At 41.3% G+C, this 22,336-nt stretch overlaps 1 protein-coding gene across 10 annotated transcripts in view; it reads right to left on the bottom strand.

Annotated features, from left to right (window-relative positions):
• STARD13 (StAR related lipid transfer domain containing 13) overlaps positions 1 to 22,336 on the bottom strand; it is a 245,538-nt gene that overhangs the window by 100,496 nt on the left and 122,706 nt on the right. Inside the window, exons 1-2 of one of the 10 annotated variants that reach the window (XM_067016570.1) lie at positions 22,077 to 22,301; positions 13,866 to 13,960 (exon numbers count right to left, since the gene is read on the bottom strand). The exons of 6 other annotated variants lie outside the window; for them this stretch is intronic. The gene's annotated coding sequence lies outside the window, so the exon portion shown is untranslated. Of the gene's footprint in view, positions 1 to 13,865; positions 13,961 to 22,039; positions 22,303 to 22,336 lie in introns of those variants that run through there. 3 more of the 10 variants (XM_067016569.1, XM_067016563.1, XM_067016567.1) reach the window with 3 other exon arrangements.

Raw genomic sequence — 22,336 nt, forward strand, 5'->3', positions numbered from 1 at the left:
TGTCTTCTATCAAGATTCAGCTAAGACATCACTTCCTGAATCCCAGGTTAGCTTGTCTCTCTCTGGACTTTTGTACATTATAGTCCTTACGAGGTTAGGCTGAAATGTTCTTGTTATACGTCTGTCTCCCCATTAGACTACAAGCGTTTCAAGGGCAGAGGTTGCCTGATTCGCTTTTTGCACCTCTAGTGCCTGGCAGAGCACTTGAACCCAGCGCGTGTTTCAATGCAAGCTTCCTTAAATAAATATGCTGAATGTGGCGGAGGTGAGAAGCTCTGCTTCTGTTCCAGGTGTCCCTTGGGTACCCATCTTTCACCAACATTGCTCTGCATTCATCCCAAGTCAGAATGGACTCCTGCTCCTTTTATTTATTCCCAGCAAAGGACCTGCACATACTGCTGGTCAAAGGTCTTTGGCGAAGGTACGTCTGGCCCCTGAAAAAGCTCTCCTGCTTTCTTTCTCTTTTCCTGGTTTGACTGAAGGAGGCTGAGGGGCACATGCTGGGCTTTCATACCTTCCTGTTCTATTTCATTTAAGTCTGCTGCTACTGTTGCTGGAGCTGAGGATGGGCTAAGTGCCAGCCCCAGCCTTAATCAATAACAAATCAATGACATGAAATCTCTTGAAGCTTAGAGGTCTTCCAGATGTGGATTTGGAATAGTAATGGGAAGTCAGATTTGGTCCAGAGTCATTTCCAATCTAGACGACTCTGGGAGAAGGAGGGTAGTTCTGGTGATGAGCAAAAAGGGTTAGGTCCCCTCAGGAGCAGATCTGAGCCTAGTTCAGTCTGGACCACCCAAGATCTCCCTGCATATGCCTTGGAGGACAGCCAACTCCCTGAGGCTGCCCCATTTATTCCTCCAAGGGAATCATCCAGTCAGTCCACAAGGGCACCCCTGGGGAAGTGGGTATGCTTTCAGTCAGAGTAGAATAATGCCTCTCTACACGTTAGAGTAGAGAAATGGAGTAGAGCAACCCCCTCTCTTTAAATGTAACTACACCCAGCCACGACTATTTTGGTTTTCAGGAGCAGAGGGAAAATGTGTGATATCCTGAGGTGACCTTCTTTTGGGCACTAGATTTAGTTGGGTCTGCCTAGAAGACCCTCCCCTTTATTCTTAGTTAAAGCTTCTCTTTCCTGGAAAAGGCAGCTTGTTGGACACCTACTCCAGGAAGCCTTCCCTAAACCCTTCTATCACTTTTGGTCTCTACCCTTCCATGATCCCTGGCTATCTTGAATTGTTATTTGACCTATTATTATGGTCATGTCTTAGTAGACTTAAAGTCTGAGCACAGTGAACTTGTAAACAGTAGGTACTCAGTACAATTTGTGGTGGTTGTAGCTGTTATGGCTACGGTCAATAACTAACAGAAAGACAAGCTCATACATGGGTACGGCTGGTGACTGATCATGAAGGTGATGATTACTGGCCCTTGCTCATCTCTAGACACTGGAAAGTAACCTGGGGGAAAGGATGAAATTCTTTAATGGATAAAGCAAAGGACGGAACAGATATGGGAAGGAAGACAGTAAGTTGAGATCAACGCCGCCCCCCCCAGAGTGCAGCAGTGGAGAGCAGTATAGAGTATGGGATTACTGTAGGGGTCCCTGAACAGACCTCATTACGTCTCAACGTCTCCGTTTCCTCATCCAGAAAACATGCATAATGTTATGGATATAATTCAGATCAGCTGGAAGGATGTGAGAGAAACTCCAGAACAAGGAAGGGTATTTTGTGTACCGCTGCAATTCTGGTCCCTGGCACAAGGCTTTGGACTTTACTTTGTGTTTACAAATGCTGGACAAAATGAATTACGTAAATTGACAAAGGGCAGGCACTTAAAATTTGGAGCTTTTATTATCAACTGAAATGAGTACTTTTCACATTTCCCCACTGACATACTCAAATGGCAGAAGACAATAAACAGATGTCCTCCATGAATTTATTTCACATTTCCACCTATATAGAGGTCGAATAAAACATGCCCTCCCTTATTTTACTACAAAAAACTTTCCCTCAAATTTTAAGAAAACCGATGCTCCAAGATGTGCCATCGTGGACATTCTGGGGGGACGAAGGGACTCAAATGTAAATTTAAAAGAGAAATTTCACTTTTAGAGAGATGATCTATCATTAGATTTATCTTATTTTTTAATAACTGCTTCCCTGAACCCTAGAAAATGTGGGGTTTGGGCAAATGCCAACTCCATTTGAGACAGGATGACACTACTGGACCCAGGGGTTTGACTAGAACGAACTGAGAGACACACAGACAATGGACAGCTGACGGTTGGTTGAGCTTAGATCACAGGATGGAGGTAGACTCTCTGCTCAGCAACATAAGATGCTGTCTTGAAAACAGACTTTCTTAAATATATTTCTATAAAATAGTAGAAGATCTCATGTTCTGAGGGCAAGTTCTGCATTTTATTAAGGAACGCAACCAACATCCTTCAAAGATAACTTCAGAGATAGAACCCAAATTTGATCACTTGCTCTGCTGCTTAATATCCTTCAGGACTCTTAAATCCTTCCAAAGTAAAATGCAGACTTCCAAGGACAGCATACGATTCTTGAGCTCAGCGAGGGTCCCCGGCGTGTCCTTCTGCATGTCAACTGGGCACGTGCCCTGGATGCCAGCAGTACTAACTCCCAGCTCCTTAAAACTGCAGCTTCCCGCCACTCCCGTCCTCTGTTCCCTGTAGGTACTTTTCCTACATCTAGAATGACTTTCTCCCACTTGATCTGACTAGCTAATCCTTATTCTTCCTTCCCCCTCTATTTCTTTAATTCTCAGCTCTAGTTTTACCTTCTCTGCCAAGTACTTCCTGACCACCCGCTTCCTGCCACACAGGTAAGTAAGGTTCTCCCCATCTCTCCTTGGCACCCTCTGTGTACCTCTGGCCCAGCATTTACCCTGGCACTGGAATTTTGGGCTTATTCTGCTTTTCTGTTTCCCTCCACAGGCACGGTCTTTGCATATCCTGGGCCAGCAAAGTGTCCGGAACCCCAAAGGGGCTTGATTAATGTTTGTGCTACGAACTGAGGGAGCTTCCAGCACAGAGGCTCAAGAAATTTAGAGCGAGGAGTAAATGATAGTCCTTTCTCATGCTTCCGGCCTCGGACAGAGAGGAAGAACCTCACTGCTCCCCGGCGACCTGTGAAGCATCAGCAAAGATTCCAAACCTCCACACTTCCTTTCCCCACTGTTTTCATTCACATTAAAAAAGGAACACCATGGATTTGCATCACAGCCTCAAAGTACAGCGACAGGGAGACAGGATTGCCTTTGGAACAGAAAGAACCACACGATTTCTTATGCATCAAACCCCTAAACAGAACAAAATTTAAGGTGGAGTATGTCCCACTTACTCACATTATCAACAGTCTTTTAGTAGCGAACAGAACTCTCTACTCATGAAGGAAGAGCACAAGAGTTACAATTCCAGTGGTTAATCTTTTGCTTGAAACTTCCAAATCTTTTATTTGTCCTTAAAGAACATAAATCCACAGTTGACAACAAGTAGCAAAGATGATATTTTTTTCTAAAAGACTTCCTCCTTCCTGGTCCAAGAAGTACCCTCACATATCCTGTAGGTACGAACAGATTCATGTTCATAACTGCTTTAAGTTCTATGCTTCTCCTCTCTGTCAAGTGTGGTTTCTATTTAGCGTCTGAACAGTATATTGTTAATTACATATTCCATAATGTCACTTATTTTATAACACAATAATGGTATTAGCAAATTTGAAGTTAATAGTCCCCAAACAGCAAAAAAAAAAAGCAAAAACAAACAAAAAAATCCATAGCTCTTAGGTTTACCGAATTCTGGGTTTTAAAATTCTCTTTGGCATAATGGTTTCTATTAGCAAAACCCAGACAGCACTAAATTACCAATAAATTCTGCTAGAAACATCCTATGAAACTCTGCTCCAAGGATTTACAATCATTCATTTTAGGCTTCATTTTGATACCTCTTTGTTTCCAATCGTGCTGTGAAAATAGAAGGGAAACAGTTCACAGCAGTGCTTCGAGATGTTCATCTGGTGAAGCGGGGGAGTATCACTCATGCTGATGTCACTGTCATTTCTGAAATTCCAGCCCTGGTCACTCTGCCATCTGGGCTACTTTTCTATCTGGAATTCTCTCTCTCCCAGCCTTCCCTCACTACCCACTCACCTGACCCCTGGGGGAATCATGAATCACTTCCTGTCCTTTAAACTTGTGGCTGAACTTCCCGTTCTAGAACAGCCTCAAACTGGGGGCTGGGTGGGGGTTGGGGACATGCAATGAGAAGGACTGGGAGGGAGAGGGCTACCTGGAAGGCAGGCAGAGGGCAGAGGAGTCCCTCTCCACCCGTATTAGAGTGAGTTGCTGAGCACTGCCGACTCTTGTTTTTTTAGGAGATAAATGATCATTATCCCAGTAATGACCTGAGTTGTGCATTTTTTGCTGCTTGATTTACCTCCAAAATCCTGATTCCATTCTTCACCGTTCTACTGCTTACGCGCAACTTCAGAAAGGATGGAGGGTAAAAGAAATAAAAAGCAAATTCATCAACCTCACAACTATGAAAAGTCTGATGGGGCAAATCTGAGACCTGCTTAAAAGTAAGTGGTTGTACAGGTATCTGTTTTATTGAGACCCACCTCCTTATTTGTCATTAATATTAATAAATTGGACGTGGTACATGAGTCAGCTTTCTAGGTCAGTTTTTTATTAAAAGGATATTTTTACTATGATAAAGATTTTTAAATTAAGAATTTAAAAATAATATTACGGCAGAGATAAGCTAAGTATTTAACAAACACATGGGAGGACTGTGATTCCCAGCCTCCCTTGGAGGTAGGCCATGTGAAGGAGGTCTGGATAAAGGCACGTGGGTGGACCTGCCATGTGATCTACCTCCCCCTGTCCTTCTCCATCCACCAGTGGATGTGCCAGTGCCCAGGAGACCTTGGAAGCTTCATGTGGAGTCAGGAGAGCCTCAGTTGGCCTATGTCTGGTGCAGAGTGTCCTCAGTGTGAACAGGAAACATAATTTTAGTTGGTTGAGATGGTAACACTTTGAGGACAGGAACCTCTGCCTTATTTGACATTGAATCCCCCATGACTGGAAAAGAGTATCCCCTTATGCCTGGAAAAGAGCAGGTATCTGGCCAGTGTTTATGGAATAATGAATGTTGAATGAGTCATAAGAGTATACACATGAAAAATCAAAATGCACACAAAAACTTAATTCTGAGAAAAGTTTCTGGGGATGCTTTGCTCCTACACACACATAATCAACTTCACTCTAAATATCACTCAAAAACTCTTTTGTCTTTTATGTCCTTGTTTTTGTTTTTGTTTTTTGGTACGCAGGCTTCTCACTGTTGCGGCCTCTCCCGTTGCGGAGCACAGGCTCCGGACGCGCAGGCTCAGCGGCCATGGCTCACGGGCCCAGCCGCTCCGCAGCATGTGGGAACCCATGTCCCCTGCATCGGCAGGCGGACTCTCAACCACTCTCAACCACTGTGCCACCAGGGAAGCCTCTTATGTCCATTTTTGTTTTCATGCAAAGCATCCAACTTTCAATACGTACCACAAACTAAGATAGATTGTGAAACAGTTTCTTTTGAAAAGGATTCAATTCTGTCCCTTCTCCTCGACCTACCCCCCCACCCCGTAAATAAAGCCAATCTTAGTTGACTGAACAGATTTATTTCACTGCTCATCAGTTTTAGAGAATCAAATGCACTTAAAAAGCAGTTTGGGGTTATCCAGACTTTAATGGGGGGATGCTGATTGTGGGAAGGTTTCCTGGCTCCATGTTCTCTCCATAAAGACATTTCTTGCCCCCATCAGACTAGTCCGTGAGTCCGTGAAAGTGACACATGGTAAGACCCTTTGCCTTAATAACAAAACCCATAAATCCCTTACAGATTTGTATTTATTTTCAGGCTAAACTTGATTTCTAGGTTCAAGACTATGAAGTGACATTTGGTGTTTCCTTTTTAGAATAACTGTGACTAGATACTAGGACACATGCTTAGGGCCTGTCCAGGAGATGCCAATGATTCCACACCTTGTATTTATGTTTCTTTTTTGTCATTCAAAAATGTTTCATTTCCTTTTTTTTTTTTTTTTGCGGTACGCGGGCCTCTCAACTGTTGTGGCCTCTCCCGTTGCGGAGCACGGGCTCCGGACGCGCAGGCTCAGCGGCCACGGCTCACGGGCCCAGCCGCTCCGCGGCACGTGGGATCTTCCCGGACCGGGGCACGAACCCGCGTCCCCTGCATCGGCAGGCGGATTCTCAACCACTGCGCCACCAGGGAAGCCCTCATTTCCTTTCTTTTTATTGTTTAAAAATTAACATCAGAAATAGCTTGATGCCTCACAGAAATCATAAGGAAGAGTTACAAATCAAGATTTTAAAAATTCCTTAGTATATTCACAAGAGGTGATGGCAGGTACATTTATAATTTGGTTGGAAACTCCAAAGTGGCTTTAACTTTTAACACTAATATTTAATGGCTAGATATAACTGATTTTTAGTTATAAAAAAAGAAGCAGGGCTTCCCTGGTGGCGCAGTGGTTGAGAATCCGCCTGCCGATGCAGGGGACGCGGGTTCGTGCCCCGGTCCGGGAAGATCCCACATACTGCGGAGCAGCTGGGCCCGTGAGCCGTGGCTGCTGAGCCTGTGCATCCGGAGCCTGTGCTCCGCAATGGGAGAGGCCACAACAGTGAGAGGCCCGCGTACGACAAAAAAAAAAAAAAAAAAAAAAAAAAAGAAGCAAGGGAGGAGGGAGGGAGAAAAGAAGGAAGGGAGGAAGACAGAAAGGAAGGAACTCCAGCTATAAGCCATCCTTCTAACAAGGATAGAACCTGTTGTTCGTCTTTCCGACTGTATATCGGTGCCCTTATTATGGAGAGTGCCCAGTTCATAGCTATTTCTCAAGTCAGAAACGCTCACACCGTTCTCAGTTTTATCTTTCTAAGTACAATTTTTTGGCTTGGCTCAATTCCTCTCCCATATATAGAATGGTTCTCTGCACCCTCTGCTCCCTGTTTTTGTCCTGTCTTCGGTATTCTGGATTTCGAGCAGTTCAATGATGGTCATCGACTAAAATGACCCTAAGGCTCACCTCTTTTTCAACTTCAACCCGCTGTAAATCATTTTAAATACTACTGCAAAAATGACGATGCCAAATCGAACTCTAGATTTATGTTATTTTAAAATTTAGCTTCGGGCTTCCCTGGTGGCCGCAGTGGTTGGGAGTCCGCCTGCCGATGCAGGGGACGCGGCTTCGTGCCCCGGTCCGGGAAGATCCCACAGGCCGCGGAGCGGCTGGGCCCTTGAGCCGTGGCCGCTGAGCCTGCGCATCCGGAGCCTGTGCTCCGCAACGGGAGAGGCCACGACAGTGAGAGGCCCGCGTACCGCAAAAAAAAAAAAAAAGAAAGAAAGAAAAAGAAAAAATTAGCTTCCCAACACCCTCTGGGATAAAACAAGCTTTTCACTGTACTAGGTACCCTGTGATCACCCAGTAAGTTCACATTTCACCTATGAGTAAATATTTGGCTAGAGTTCATTGTGGCTAAGGGATGCCTGTTTGGGCTTCATTTTGCCCTGAACTTGTTTTATTTAACAAATATTTTAAAGATTTACTGAGATAGGCATGAGAGCAAAACCCTAAATGTTTTTAAGCCTGTGGCTCTAAGCACCACCACCATAAGAGACCAAAAATAGAGGATGAAGTTGCAATATTGCACTCATTTCTCAATGTGCTCAATATAAATAGCATACTCTTTAAAAAAATCCAAGCATTCAAAACAAACAAACAAACACAGTGTTATTCTAATGTATTATTATATTCAAAAAGACTTTGGAATTTTGCAATTTACAAGGTATATTTATTTTAATAACTTATGACATAAATAGTTACTAAACTGAAGCCACGTTAAAAAAAATATATATACATGATTTTCAACTTTTTTTTGTGTGTGCGGTACGCGGCTCTCTCACTGTCGTGGCCTCTCCCGTTGCGGAGCACAGGCTCCGGATGCGCAGGCTCAGTGCCCATGACTCACGGGCCCAGCCGCTCCGCGGCATGTGGGATCCTCCCGGACCGGGGCACGAACCCACGTCCCCTGCATCTGCAGGCGGATTCTCAACCACTGCGCCACCAGGGAAGCCCTCAACTTTTTAAGTGTATTTTTCTTTGGGAAGCTTTGATAAGCCACTGATTATTAGATGGTAAGCTAAGTAATTCTGAAGGTCTTGAATTTAATTTGAAAAAACTGTTTGCTTAGTCATAGTCCAGCTATTGTTTCCAGGGGGTTTATAAAAATTGCCTTTTAAATTTTTTTTGGAAAAAAAGTATATATTCAGGAAATCAGGGAAAAAAAGAGAGAGAGAGAGAGAGAGAGAGAGAGCCTATAGAAATCAAAGACTTTCATGGAACAAGTTTTTGCTCCAAAGGAGAGTCACGAGATGCCAAAGAAAATGATCAAGGTGACCAGCTAGCTGTGTGACCTTGGGCACAACACTTTAACCTCCCTGATCCAATCTTCTCACCAATAAAATGAGGTCTTTTTCAGCACTCGAAAATGCTATGATTTGTAAGATGAAATGTTACACTGGTAATATCTGAAATGAATGCCTCTTTGGAACAATGTCACAGGACTACAGAGAAGATAAACCGTACCTATGTTCTGGCTACATGATTGTAGACCATAGCCACACCCATGATAACTGAATCCAAGAAAACCCATATTAACGTTGTAGGAAAGTTAAGGTCCGTCCAACACGTTGTTGCTAGGAAAGCATTGTTGATGAGGTCTAATACAAACGGTCTGTATGATTTCATACTGTGGTCTCTGACATAGCAAGCCAGGCATCCTGAGAAACCACAGCCTCAGCTGCCGCGTCTTTGTACAGGACATTAACCCCAACTGGTTCCTTTTTTTCAATTTTATTCTTAAATGTACCGTTTCTGATCTCTCTCCATTTTGTAATCCAATTCTAATACAGACGAAGAGACAGGATTCTGACTGCAGGGAGATGAATAAAAGTGCATCTTTAAAGACAGTCAGTTATTATTATTTTAAAGACAGACAGTTATTAAAATGTCTGGATAAATGCTGCATTCAGCCTGCAAATCAGCCAGGCAGTCTGGCCCTTGTTGCATATGGCCCTGAACTGCTTTCTCTGAAATGGAGTCACAGGAATCTGTGAATTGGAGTCTCTCTGCTTTTCAGCAGTTCCCTCTGTACCTGACACTGTGTCAGGCACATAGTGCTATGGTGAAACTTGTTTTGGCAACTTACTAAATAGTTATTATTGGAAGGGTCAAAAAAAGAAAAAATAAATTTAGAGCCTGTGAAGGCTTTAGGCATTTTGTAATTTGACTGGAGATAAACATTTGCCATAATTGGAGTACTTACTAAACAAGGAATAAGCTACTTAGAGGCTAAGACATTATATTGGTAACTTTGCTTCCATTATTCCTTAATTTGTTCATTATAATCATGCACACTTGGGCTTCCCTGGTTGCACAGTGGTTAGGAATCTGCCTGCCAATGCAGGGGACATGGGTTTGAGCCCTGGTCCGCAAGGATCCCACGTGCCGCTGAGCAACTAAGCCTGTGCGCCACAACTACTGAGCCTGCGCTCTAGAGCCCGTGCTCTGCAATAGAAGTCACTGCAATGAGAAGCCCGCGCACCGCAACGAAGACCCAATGCAGCCAATAAACAAACAAACAAATAAATAAATGAGAACTGATTATATTTTAAAAAACATGCATACTTGTTGTTGGAATTTATTTTCTTTGAAATAAATATTGTCACTAGAGTGCTGCAGTTTTCAAAATGCATATTCACGAATGTTCTCCCTGACATAAATTGTATGAGGAAGGTTTAGAGGGCCCATAACTTCCATTCGATTCTTGTTTTAATTCTCTCTTATACCGCTCAAATATTCTGCTAGAAGGTGTCTGCATTATTATTGTTGATACTGTGTGCCAGGCATTGATGCTAAATGCATTACGCTCGCACATACAATAGCTCATTTAATCCTCACAACAACCTCTAAAGTGGTATGATCAACCCCCATCTTAGGCAGGAAGAAACTAATGCTCAGAGAGGCTAAATAAGGTGTCAAGGCCACACAGTGGGGATGCTATAAGGCAAACCACAGGTTCTGCTCCAATTCCAGTCCTCACTCATAACTAAATGGGAATAAGTGATACAAACAGCAAAGCTCTTCCAAATCCTTTTGGGAAAAGGTAGGGTTTAAATTATAAATAAAAAAAGCAACCAAAAGAAAGAAAAAAATGTACTCACATAATTTCCCTATTTATTTATTCATACCTTCATCAGCCATGAAATACATACGTTACCGTTGCAACAGAGAATCTGAGGACCAGAAAAAGAGGCGGCAGCACTTAAACTGATTTAAGTGCAGGTTGCCAGTGATAAGGAGGAGAAAAGTTGATGGATCACACAATATGTTTCTAAAGGTCTTGACTCCCTGCGGAAAGTTCTAGGTGGAAACACTAGGGTTCCTGGCAGAGTGAAGTCTCTAGGAGCTTAGGGAAAGGTGGGGAGCAGAAAAAATAAGGGCATCATAATGACAGTAGTTTTACAGGACATACACCCAGAGAAAGCACAGAAGCAGGTTTTTCAGGTATGATCTCACACCATCCTGCCTCTCTGAGATAGACGTCACCATCGCCACTGTGGGGATGAGCAATAGGGAAGCATATGCACCTAGCCAGTGACAGTGTCGAGATTCAAATCCAGATCCCTCTGAGCCTGAAGCCTTGCACCTTTTCAGGGCGCCAGGCTGCTCTAGGTGGTCCTGCTGCAGTGCTCCTGCCAGGTAAGAACTTGTAGCAGGCAAACAAGGAAACCAAAAAGAAGACCCTAACTTGGTGGGCAGGACAGAGAAAATACACAGAGCTGTACAAGAAATGAGGAGGTTTATCTGACAATCTGTACTATTAATTAAATTTAGCTATCTACCAGCTAAGTACTCTGCGGCTCCATGGTAACTATCAAGCCAGTCAGAACTTCTAAGAGCGCTGATAACTAAGTATGATAGGATTATGCTTTTTTCCCTCTCAGGGCTGAAGCAAAAAAGTTCCTTTAAAGCCAAGGTTTTCATGCTTTGTTTTTTTTTTTTTTTTTCAATTAGTTACTAGTCCAGAATTATCCCAGAGACCTCAAGGATTGTTAGAGCTTATTTTCACTTATGTAGGGAAAAAGAAAGAAATAATTCTTCCTAGGTAGAAGCAAGAGCACAGAAACACGCTCTTCCTGGTCCTCCTTGCCTCAGTAAATATGAACTGTTTGTCAATAGACTCAACTCAGCAGAAAAGCGACAGGAGTAGGGCAATGAACACCACCCATGCCTAATAACCTGATAAATATCAATAAATAAATTAAAATTTTATGATTTTTGAAACATAAATATACTTCACTTTTAAAAACAGTTAAGATTGTCAAAAAGCAATGTTAAGTATTACCTTAAAATTGTGTGTTATATGAACTTTCGTAAATAAATCTTAATTTAAATATGGAAGGCTAGTTAATATTTCATTTTGGAAATATTCTGCTATGAACTCCAGTTTACTAAGGAGATTAACTTTTTCACTTTAAAAAAGTGTTTTGACTGAATCTTAACACACAAAACACCCCCGATTTATGTATCTTGTAAATGTAGATTCTTTTATGGTAAGAATACATAAAATAGGTTAATGAGCATTTGTTTTAGGTTCAAAAGTGCTTAAACATCACGTTAAAGATATAACATAGAATGAAGCTACTATACTATAAATTATAGTACGTATGTTTGTTAGCAGAAAACTTTTCAAACCTATAATGCTTTGTTAGTTTGGGGCAGAATATAGGGTAAATTCAAAATAGTTAAGAATTAAGATAGAAAGAAAGATGGTTCTCAACTCTCAGATATGGGCTTCTTTGGAGAAAATGAAAATGGATTTTTTTTTAATGAGAAATGAATGATAAACTACTTTCTAAAAAGGATATTACATATGCTGTTAGTCATTTTAAAAAAATGACCATAGAGACTTTGATTCACATTTTTCTGGTGACATAGCCCCCCCCCCTTGTAAAAACGTATACACACACCAATATGTTATGTGAACTGCAATCTTGTAGAGACTTCAAGGAACAACTTGTTTTTATAAAAGAACTCATATTTTCCCATGCTTCCTCACTTCTTGTGTAAGAACTTTAATGAGATTCGAGTAAACTGTGTTTTATTTATTTTCCTTTGTTCTTCCCTTCTTACTGGAAGAGAACATTATCTGGATATAATCATGTTCAAGGAGAATAAATTATGAGTAAGGAGATGAATTAAAATCAATGACCAACAATTAAAATGCCTAACCCTGCCACCACTTTGGGTATGGCAACTTAATTTTACTGGGACAACATATTTTATTCTAAGGCAAAAAATGAACCCACAGGAAGGAATGCTATTTCAGTAGCCCCCAATTTTGTCTTTGCAGATTTAGCCTCTCTCTCTAACCCAGCTGACTAAACTTGAAGTTGTGTAGTGGTGGAAATACAATGTGAAAATCTTTGGCCTACTTCCTCAGAGTCCCTGGAGACTTTGTTTTTCTCTCAGCTTACTACCCCATAACTTGCCAAATCATTGTTCCTATTCATTAAACTATCAGCAAGACTGTCTGGTGTTCCAGCCACCTGGAGCTGACAAATATTTTCCTAATATGAATGATGCTATAGCAACTAGATTTGTGGCATGGATACAAACCAGGCATAATGGTGCTACAATATAAGGAGAGAAACAGACACACAGCACCCGCATCAGTATTACCCCAAAGAGTGTCTTGAGAACTCCAAATTCATTATTTTTTAGGACTAAGTTCTTTAGACACAAGACTGCAAATTACCCCAGCCCTAAGAGAAGGAAGGCAGTAATTAAGATTGGAAAGATCTTATGTTTCAAATCTGCCCATTTCTTACAAGCAGTGCCCCTTGGACAAGTTAATTGTACCTCTCTAAACCTCAGTTTTTTCATCTGTAAAATGGAGATAACAGTCTTGCCCCAAAGGATGGCTGTGAGGATGAAATGAGATGATATCTATACTGTGGTTGGCAGATGAGAAGCACATAATAACTAATAGCTTCTGTCACTAGGCTAAGGAATATTTATGGGGTACAAGGGAAATGGTCTCCAAAATAGCAGGCAGATGAATATATTAGAAATTTCTATTTGTGTTTATTTTTAAATATTTTATTTAAGTATTTTTAGATATTTTAAGGAATAAATTGTTATGCCAGGATTCAATATCAGGATTTGATACAAGGTGCCCTCACTTATGCTGCAAGCCTGCTGGTGGTTTCTGAGGGAGGGTGGGGGTCATAGAGTATTACGGGGGGACACTGGTCATTATAGGTACATGCACATTTTCAGTACTGCCATGTGTCATGAGGTACTGCGGCACACATGTGCCCGATTGAGAAAATATGTGGAATACATTGCTTACTTTTAACCAAACTAACCCTCACAAAATGGAGAAGTGACTTAAAAAGACTCTTGCAGAGAAAACATGAAGAGAAGATGACATTAATTACCAGCACAAGTCGTCAGCGAGAAGGTGACAAAGCTGAAATATCCCTACTAGGGAAATTTCCCTACTATAGTACTAGGGCTATAGCCGTCACATCTACAGGGTAAGGACAATGAAAATATGTTCAGACCAGACAAGAAGTCAGCTGGAATGATTAAAATTGTCTGGAAGATTGAAATGAAGATGTATGTAGTTGTTGATGAACTTTGGCCTTTATGACTTGAGATAGTTAGTGATAGTGGAACATGTATATAACTTACAAAATACAGGGAGCTCCCTGGCGGTCCAGTGGTTAGGACTCCGTGGGTTCACTGCCATGGCTCTGAGTTCAATTCCCGGTCAGGGAACGAAGATTCTGCAAGCCGAGCGGTGCCGCCAAAAAAAAAAAGAAAAACTAAAAAAGCACCCAAAATACAGAAAATACAGATAGCTATATTGGAAATACGGCTCAAAATCTTGTTATTGACAGGCGTATACATTCAAAAGACTGTGTGGCCCCTGTGCTAGGGAATGTGAGTATAGAGCAGGCGTATTGATTGCATGCTTCCCAACCTTTTTTGCACAACATGGCCCATGCTGCAGTTGTACCACACGCTGGGATAAACGACCAGGCTGCTGGAGGCCTCAGGTTATCAGATGGGGCCTTTGGCTACCCCAGGCCCTGCTCAGCCAGCCCAAGGGCTGGGGCGATTAGTATCTTCAGCGGACCTAAACCCATTCAGAGCATAGCCACGTCCCTGAGATGCACCTCAAAGCACACTGGTTGGAAACTCAGTTTTACAGAAAGATTTAGGCAGGGCTAAATATTGAAAAATACAACTATTGGGGTCTAATTGAATCAACTCTATAGAAGAGAGGAGAGAAAGTTTTTTTTTTTTTTTTTTTAATATGGACCTCTTAAGAATCAGCCCAGTAGAATTTGTTTGTATCGTGAGTGGACTTGTTGAGAGAAGTTAAATATTATGCTATCTCATTCTCTCCAATCTGATAAAGGAACAAATTTTATATATTTAGAAATATTCTCTTTCCTCTCTGGCAGTGAGCACACTCCTCTTCCGTATGTTCAGCATTCAATACAGCACTGCTCACACAGTAAGTGCTGATACGTGTTTGCCAAACAGACAGACAAGCCACAGTTAAGCTAAAAACACTGTTCATCAATCCTTATATTCACACCCAGTAAGGTTCTTTTCCTGTTCCTCTCAGCAGCTAGTCCAAAACTTTTCCACTGATTACCAGTTCCCAGCCCTCATCCCATGCTATTTACTCATTCTTGGCTGCTTTTACCTCTTCTTTTGACGAGGTCATCAAGACCATCCTACAAAGCTGTCTGAACACCAAATATTTGGACCTGAGTCATTTGGTGTAAACCCACGCTCCCCCTCCCCCAAGTTGTCTTTGACCTCTTCCTTATTAATCAAACCCAGCAGTCACAGAAGGATGCTTTTGTTGAAATATCTCCCCTTTACCCTCCTTCTTCTGCCCGACACTGGTTCAACTAGACAGTCGACTCTTAAGCAGCCCAGCCTCATCTGCACCAGAGCCTCTGCCTTTTTCTGTTTCCTCCGTTTGACATGCTCTTGCCTCAGAATCCACAGATGCCCTCTTTCACTCTCCTTCCTTCGTGTCTTCATTCAAGTCACTTCTTCACGAGGCCTTCACAGCCACCTTTTCACAAAACGTAGCCCTTTTTGTTCACATTCATACCACCTTGCCCTGTTGTATTCATTCTCCTTATCAGTTGACACTAAAATAAACATTGTTTGTTTATGTTGTTCGCTGTATGTCTTCCCCACTAGAACATAAACTCCATGAGGGCAAGAAACTCTGTTTTCCTGTTTTGCTTATTGATGCATCCCCATAGCCTAAAGTTGGGCCTGCTGCACAATAGGTACCCAATTAATATTTGTTGACTGAATGGAGGGATATGGGTTGTGGGTGGACCTATACATGGTATCATTGCTTCCTCTCCAATCTACCCTTTTACCAGAACATTCTTCTTAAGTTACGAGTTAAAAATCACCAGTCTCCTCATAAATTGTTAATAGCCATGCATGATTTATGAAATAATATCTAAAAGCCTTCAAAGATCTAGCCCCAATCTGCCTTTCTAGCCCCATTTCCTGATGCAGCTGTCTCCCCATACACCCTGAAGTCTAGTCATGCTGGGCACACTGGCGGACCCTGTATTCATTCTTGAACACATACAACACTTTAAAGTCTTCGTGTTTTCTGACATACATCCTTTTGTCTCTGAATATCTGTGTCCTACTTTGCCCTCAGGTAACATCTATTGGTGTTTCCAGGCCATGCTCAAATGCCATATTGTCCACGAAGCTTTCCCATTCTTCCAATTAGATTTAAACGTGTGCTCCATAGTGCATTGCCTTATGCCTCTAATTAGTATAAAAGTCATTCTCCCTCCAATTGTGTCCATATCTGCCCCCAAGATGGGACTATAACGTCCTCGAACAGGCATTATAGGCCCATCTTCTTTTCATAATTTCTCACATGTCGTAGATGATCAGTAAATGTTTGTTGAAATGAAATACACAATGTCACTAGCTGTGGATTTTGAGACAAGAAAATTGTAGTAAGATAGGCATTTAGATCCTTTATAGAAGTAATACACCAATACCAAAGCAGTGGATGTCAGGGAGACTGAACAGAAAAAGAAAATTATAGCTTAAACCAGCATAAAGTAGGAAACTTTAACAGTAGGCTCTAAAGCTATGGATATCTTATTTCTCTCTGCTGTAATGCCTGGCTGGCACAGAGAGGTCACTTAATTTGGAGTTTGATCCTCAGCTAAAAATAAACTGCTTTTATTTAAACTGAGTACCCACTATTGTTGTTTAACCATTTTGTGGTTTTATTCAAGTATTTGCAAGGCCCAAAGAAAACCAGTCAGGATGCCTCCATGTTACATAAGGGTTATTTCTGTTCGTGGAGTAATTTATGGTTAATTCAAGGGTATCTCATTTGCTTGCTGGGTTTCTCCTCCCCAGGCCCGTCCGTAATGTATATAGCTGATCCCTGGCCAGGCCCAGTACAAACGGTCCAGTATGCAGGATAATAAGCACATGTGGAAAGAACAGTCGTTCTCAGGAGATTGTTCTAAATCATTGTTCTCTCGTGGGGAGTAGAGAACTAGTAATGGGTCTCCTGGGGGCCCCTCTGCAGAGGCTGAAGGGGAAGGGTACGCCGTCCTTGAACTCCCTCCCCTCTGGCTCGCTGGCTGCACTCAGGCCCTTCCTTGGCGTCCTGTCAGAGCTCCCTGGGCTGGGGATTCGAGCAGCCGGCTCTCTCATTCACCTCTAGCTCATACAACCAGCTCGGCTCAGCTCAGGCTACAAAACCCACCACCTTCACCCCCGTGTGTAGAAGCCACTCCCAAGGCATAAACTACCGCGCCAGCCCCGGGAAGGTGCTCCTCTCCCCACTCTTTCACGGCTTGACTAGGAAGGAGGCCACTTCAAGGAGCTTTCCTGATTATGAAGATTTAGATTTCCCGTAAGGTAAACCTCCCAGGACTTCACTTTCCTCGGCTCCCTCCACCCCCAACCTGACGCTCTGACATTACTCCTGGGCTTGGCTGCAGCCCGTGTGGGGATTTATTTGCCTACTTATTGGTGTGTTTGTATTCATTTTTGAAGTTGGCATTCCTTCACCATTTACACAGTGAGCTCTCTGAAGCAGGGACTTTGCCTTACTTATGGGGCAGTATGCCCAACAGAACCATTTAGAAATGTCTTTAAAGAGGTCACATGCTTCTCTGCCCTTTTAAGACAAGATGGCCAGGCCTGCTAAGGAAATGTCCCACCCACCAGCAGTCCTTTGCTCTGGCTTCTTTACCAGGGAGTGGCATTATTAGTGGGGGTGCATTTCAAGGATTATCCCAAGAAATGAAAAGAGAAAACCCTTTCTCTTGAACAAAGAGGCAAGCGATGGACAGTAGATCTCAGCAGTGAGGCCCCCTGACCAATTTATTGGTGAGGCTGTAAAACAGAGCGGTGCTTCTAATTCAGCTCAGTGTTCAACTGACTACACGACCCTGATGTGACAGAAGATTATTTCCAGTATTCCTGTGGTTTATCCTGATATAACTTGTAGAAACTATTATGATAAAATGGCATTACTTCTGCCAGTTATTCCATGTAAAAGGAGATTAAATGAGGGATTATAAAAAGCTTCCACAATTTACATAGTTTTCCTCAGAGTCATTTAACACGCAGACTCAAGTTTTCCCTTTTTAACTGTTTTTTAACCTCAGTTGAAGAAAAAAGTTAAACCATTAGAATTTCCATCTCTGTCCGTCGCAATATATTTTCTTAATAAAAAATGAGTAAGGCAGGCTTTTTAGGCCTCTCCGAATGCTAAGATTATTGTTTCCTTAGAGAGTTTAAAAACTTTGGCCTCAAAGCTTACCTTATTTTCAACATTTTCTAGATTTAAAAAAGGAAGAATGGTTAAATTGGAAGCCTGGTAAGAAGTTGAAACTTGATTGCTTCAAGTATACCCTGGTTCTTTGCAAAGAATCTAAAAAAGGCAGCATTGAGGTCAATACAATTATATGTAATTGATCAGGCAACCCCCTGATTATTAAAAACTTTATTATGATTATTAAAACAATGCCAGTGTCTTATTTGCCATTTTTCATATTATTTATGAATAATATTATGTTAACTATCTTTGTTCAGAAAGCTTTATCTACTTTTTTTCTTTTTTTAAACCACTTCCTTAGGATAATTTCCTAGAAGCAGATTTACGGGATGAGAAGGTCTTGATAAATGTGGCCAAACTGCTTTTTCAAAAAGATGGCTACATTTTCTTTTTAAAACATATCTAGCCACAGATAAATCCGGGCTCTCTCCAAACAGAGACAGTTGATTGACAGTTTTAATTTTTAGCTAGCTAAGTGTAATTAGTAGGGCTCAGATAGGACTAGTAGGTTAACCATTTGTCTACTGGTGATGGCATACATAGCTAGCTTTTCCAGCCTAAAACAGTCTATATGCTATTACACTATAATGGTCAAATTATTCCAGACACACAAATGGGTACCCAGGCTCTGACCCAAAAGGTGTGTGATTATAGTATACCACGAACTAGATAATATTTTCAGAAAGATACAGAAAGACTGTCTTCTGTATACAGTTGTATATTCTGTATAATGTTGTTCGTTCATTCAACAGACATTGCTTGAACACCAACCACTTATGAGAAACTATGGTAACCACCAGGGAATCAAAGAAACATGGAGTTTTCCCTGTCTTTGAGGAGCCTACAAAGGGAGAGAGATATGTAAATAAAGAATGAAGTAGAAGATAAGAACTCCATGAGAAGTTTATACTATGGGAACCATGAATGAAGAAGCTCCTGACTCTATGGAGGAAGAATATTAGAGAAGGCTTCAAAGTCTGGTAATGTTTAAAGCAGCTTTGGAGGATGAAGAGAACGATAAAAAGTAGTAGAGAAAGTATTTACTGGAGCCCAGGACTGGAATGGGCGGAGCATGGAGGTGTGGAAGCTTCTAGGGTCAAATCGGTGGGAGGGGGAGGAGGTACATGATGGTACACTGGTTAGTTCTCTCCATGAAGGGCTCTAGGGGTTCGAAAGAGGGAGGAGATCAGAAGAGGGTCAGGAGAAGCCTCTGAATGATGAGCAGGATTTGTTAAGGAAGAGAGGAAAGGAATATTCCAGGAAGCGAACAAGTGACTTTAAAGTTTTCAAAGCGTTTTCACACATATTATGCCATTCGACCTCCACAACAACCTTATGTGATAAGGTAAACATTCTTGGAGTCAGTGAGGTTAAGTGACTTGCCCAAGGTCACACAGCTGAGTGTGGGCAGCTGTGCTTCAACAACTCAGTGAATGGTGCCCAGGGGGATGGTTTTGTTTGGAGCGTGGTGTATTGGCCACTGAGATTGGCAGGTCTGACTTCTGACTTCTGATGCTGTTTGCACTATATTCACCTGCTATCGTGTTTATCACTTCAAATGAAAATGGTTTAAAATGAAAACACACTAATGGCTCCTATCTTTTGCTTTTAATATTTTATATACTGTTGTTTATATTAGAATATTTTGGAAAGATTCTCTCTCTTTCTCTCTCTATATACATATCTCTATACCTTATAGGAAGATAAGCATGTATTTATTTAAATATGGTATATATATATATATATATATATATATATATACATACATAAAATGTTAGAAAATATTAGGTAACTTAATTTGTACTACCATCCATTTCCTTATATTAGGAATTTTAAAAAATTATATATATTTAAACATACTAGATCAAAGCAGTATTGTACCAATTTTAGCCCAACTTCTACAACTTCAACCTATTTGAGGGAATTCCTGGTATTTCCCAATGCCAGGAATTGTGATGAGAAAATCAAGGGATAATTCCACACAGAGAAAAGAGATTAGTACAAGTACCTTCAAGAGTAGCCTGCTGCAGACAAAAGTACTACTGTGTAAGATTATAGGATCTTGTTTTCAGTGACCTAGAATTTTTCAGCTTTTTCAGTCTAAGGAAACAGAGGCAACTTAAAAAATGACATATATACTAAAAACTAACAGTGCAAGACACATTATAAATATCTTGCTGACATTTGAAATGTCTCTGGGAGTCAAAGAGATGGCTAGACTTATTCACTGTATTTTTAAGCAGTGAAACTGATTTATTAAAAGGTTAGCTCTCTTCCTCCAGGTTGCCACAGTAGTCAGCATAGGGTAGTGGCTGAAATCCAAGGCTTCTGACTGTTACCTTGGTCCTTGCAATAAATTCAAAACGTCTTCATCAGGTTTGACATGGGTATTGTCAGAAATTGGCAAATATTCTTTCCCACATTAGAAAAACAGGTCTGGATGCTACCCTGTCACACATCAGCATATGTCAGCACATGTGAGTTTAGCTCTCGCAGAATATACTGGCTGGCGTATCTGATACCCTCACACACAGATACGAGTCTACACATCAGGAAGTGTATGTTCCAGAATTTCAGAGAGACCATCTCGCACACATTTCTAAATGACTGCATAAGTCGCAGTGAGCCTACAGAGAACTCTGCCTACTGATATTTTCTTCCTCTCATTCTTCAAATCTAGATTATAGGAAACAGGTTAGACTTCTAAAAATACAGTAAGACAAAATGTTCAACTTTCAGTTTCTGACTCCCCCAATAAGAAAAGACATCAATGTGGCATTTATGATGAAATGCGTGGAAAGGGCCCCGTAGAAACAATATGGTTGCTCGTAATGGCACAATCTCATTCAAAGGTGCCAGGAACACTAATATGACCTGGATGTCAGGGAAGCAGAAATAGATCAATACTTCTCCCCCACTTGTAGTTGCTCCACCATCAGTCACTGCGCTTGCTCTATGTAAAGGAAATCAATCAGCAAGGGTTTCTGTAAAATGCATAAAACAGTTGTCTTCTAGACTCTCCCAGAAGATAAATGATTCCAGACGTTGGACTGCAGCCATTTTCCCACACATGCTACAAAGTTCTGACATCCATATTGGGCCATAACACTGAGTGGTTTTGCAAGTTTACAGCCAGTGCTTCCACTTCTGGTTTGGAATAGAGAGCTTGCTAACGCAGACGTAAAATAAGTCCCTTTTTGACCGTGTAAATTGTAAGGGAATTGCCTTTTTCTAATACAGGGGCTCCCTGTGGTCCACCTCAAAACTTTTTGCTATTGCTCATATAAGCTTATCATTCCAAATCACTGCTTTAGATCTCTTCAGAATTAGACCAATCCCAGACTAATAAAACATATGGCATGTGGCATCAAATGCAGACCTCTTAGATGTAAAACACAACAACAAACAGCACAAGTCCAACTTTGTTTTAAAACTAATACGTTTGGAAATGTATTAAACATACACAGCAGAATTGTTTTATATGGCAGCTGACAAAGAAGATCCAGAAGCAGCCTCCTTTAAAAACTATGTCAACACAAAAACATTATTAGGAAAGGCATGTAGAAGTTTAGGTCATATTCATGGCTATTTATGTAACTGATCGCAGGGAATTAAATATCCAGTAGACAGCATTTTCTGCCAGCGTCTTAAATCTGAGAGATGGGTACTTTCTCACTAAATTGACTTTGAGGAAAAATACAGGTAATTTTGCCCACAGTTCAAAAAAATAAGAAAAAAGTCTGATACCAATATCTATAGTCTAACTGAGATAAAAGCAATTCTCTGAGGTTAAATAAGAGTAAATAAGTACCTTACTGTAACTTTCAAATGTTTTTAAAGTGAAAAATTAAAATGAGAGGCACTGCTTTAAATTTTAAATCAAGTTCTTGTTAAAAGATTGTCCTTCTAAATATCAAGTACACCACAGAGAAAACTTTATGTATCAATAACAAAACTCTCAGTACAAATAGGAAGTTAACTGTCGTCTTACCCAGCGCCAGAACCTCTTCTATGGAATACAAACTCACTTTGTTTGAAACGTCCTTAGGCTGTGCTGTACCTTTGAAACAAAACCACTCTCTTCTTCATTTCATTTTCTGCTTTCTTGAAAATCGCTTCTCCGAAACTGACAGATGGTGCATCTGTCACTGAGTGTTTCCTGTTCGTTATCTCTGCCAGCTAATATTTCCCCTGTGCTTAGCTGTTGTCTGTGAGACTGTTCCACATCATTCTAGCCTGATCAATGGTGTGCCTGGTTTGAGGTTGGTCTTGGTCCCGCCTCCAGCTC

The sequence above is a fragment of the Kogia breviceps genome, chromosome 16, assembly GCF_026419965.1.
Source record: "Kogia breviceps isolate mKogBre1 chromosome 16, mKogBre1 haplotype 1, whole genome shotgun sequence".
Classification (NCBI taxonomy): Eukaryota; Metazoa; Chordata; class Mammalia; order Artiodactyla; family Physeteridae; genus Kogia; species Kogia breviceps.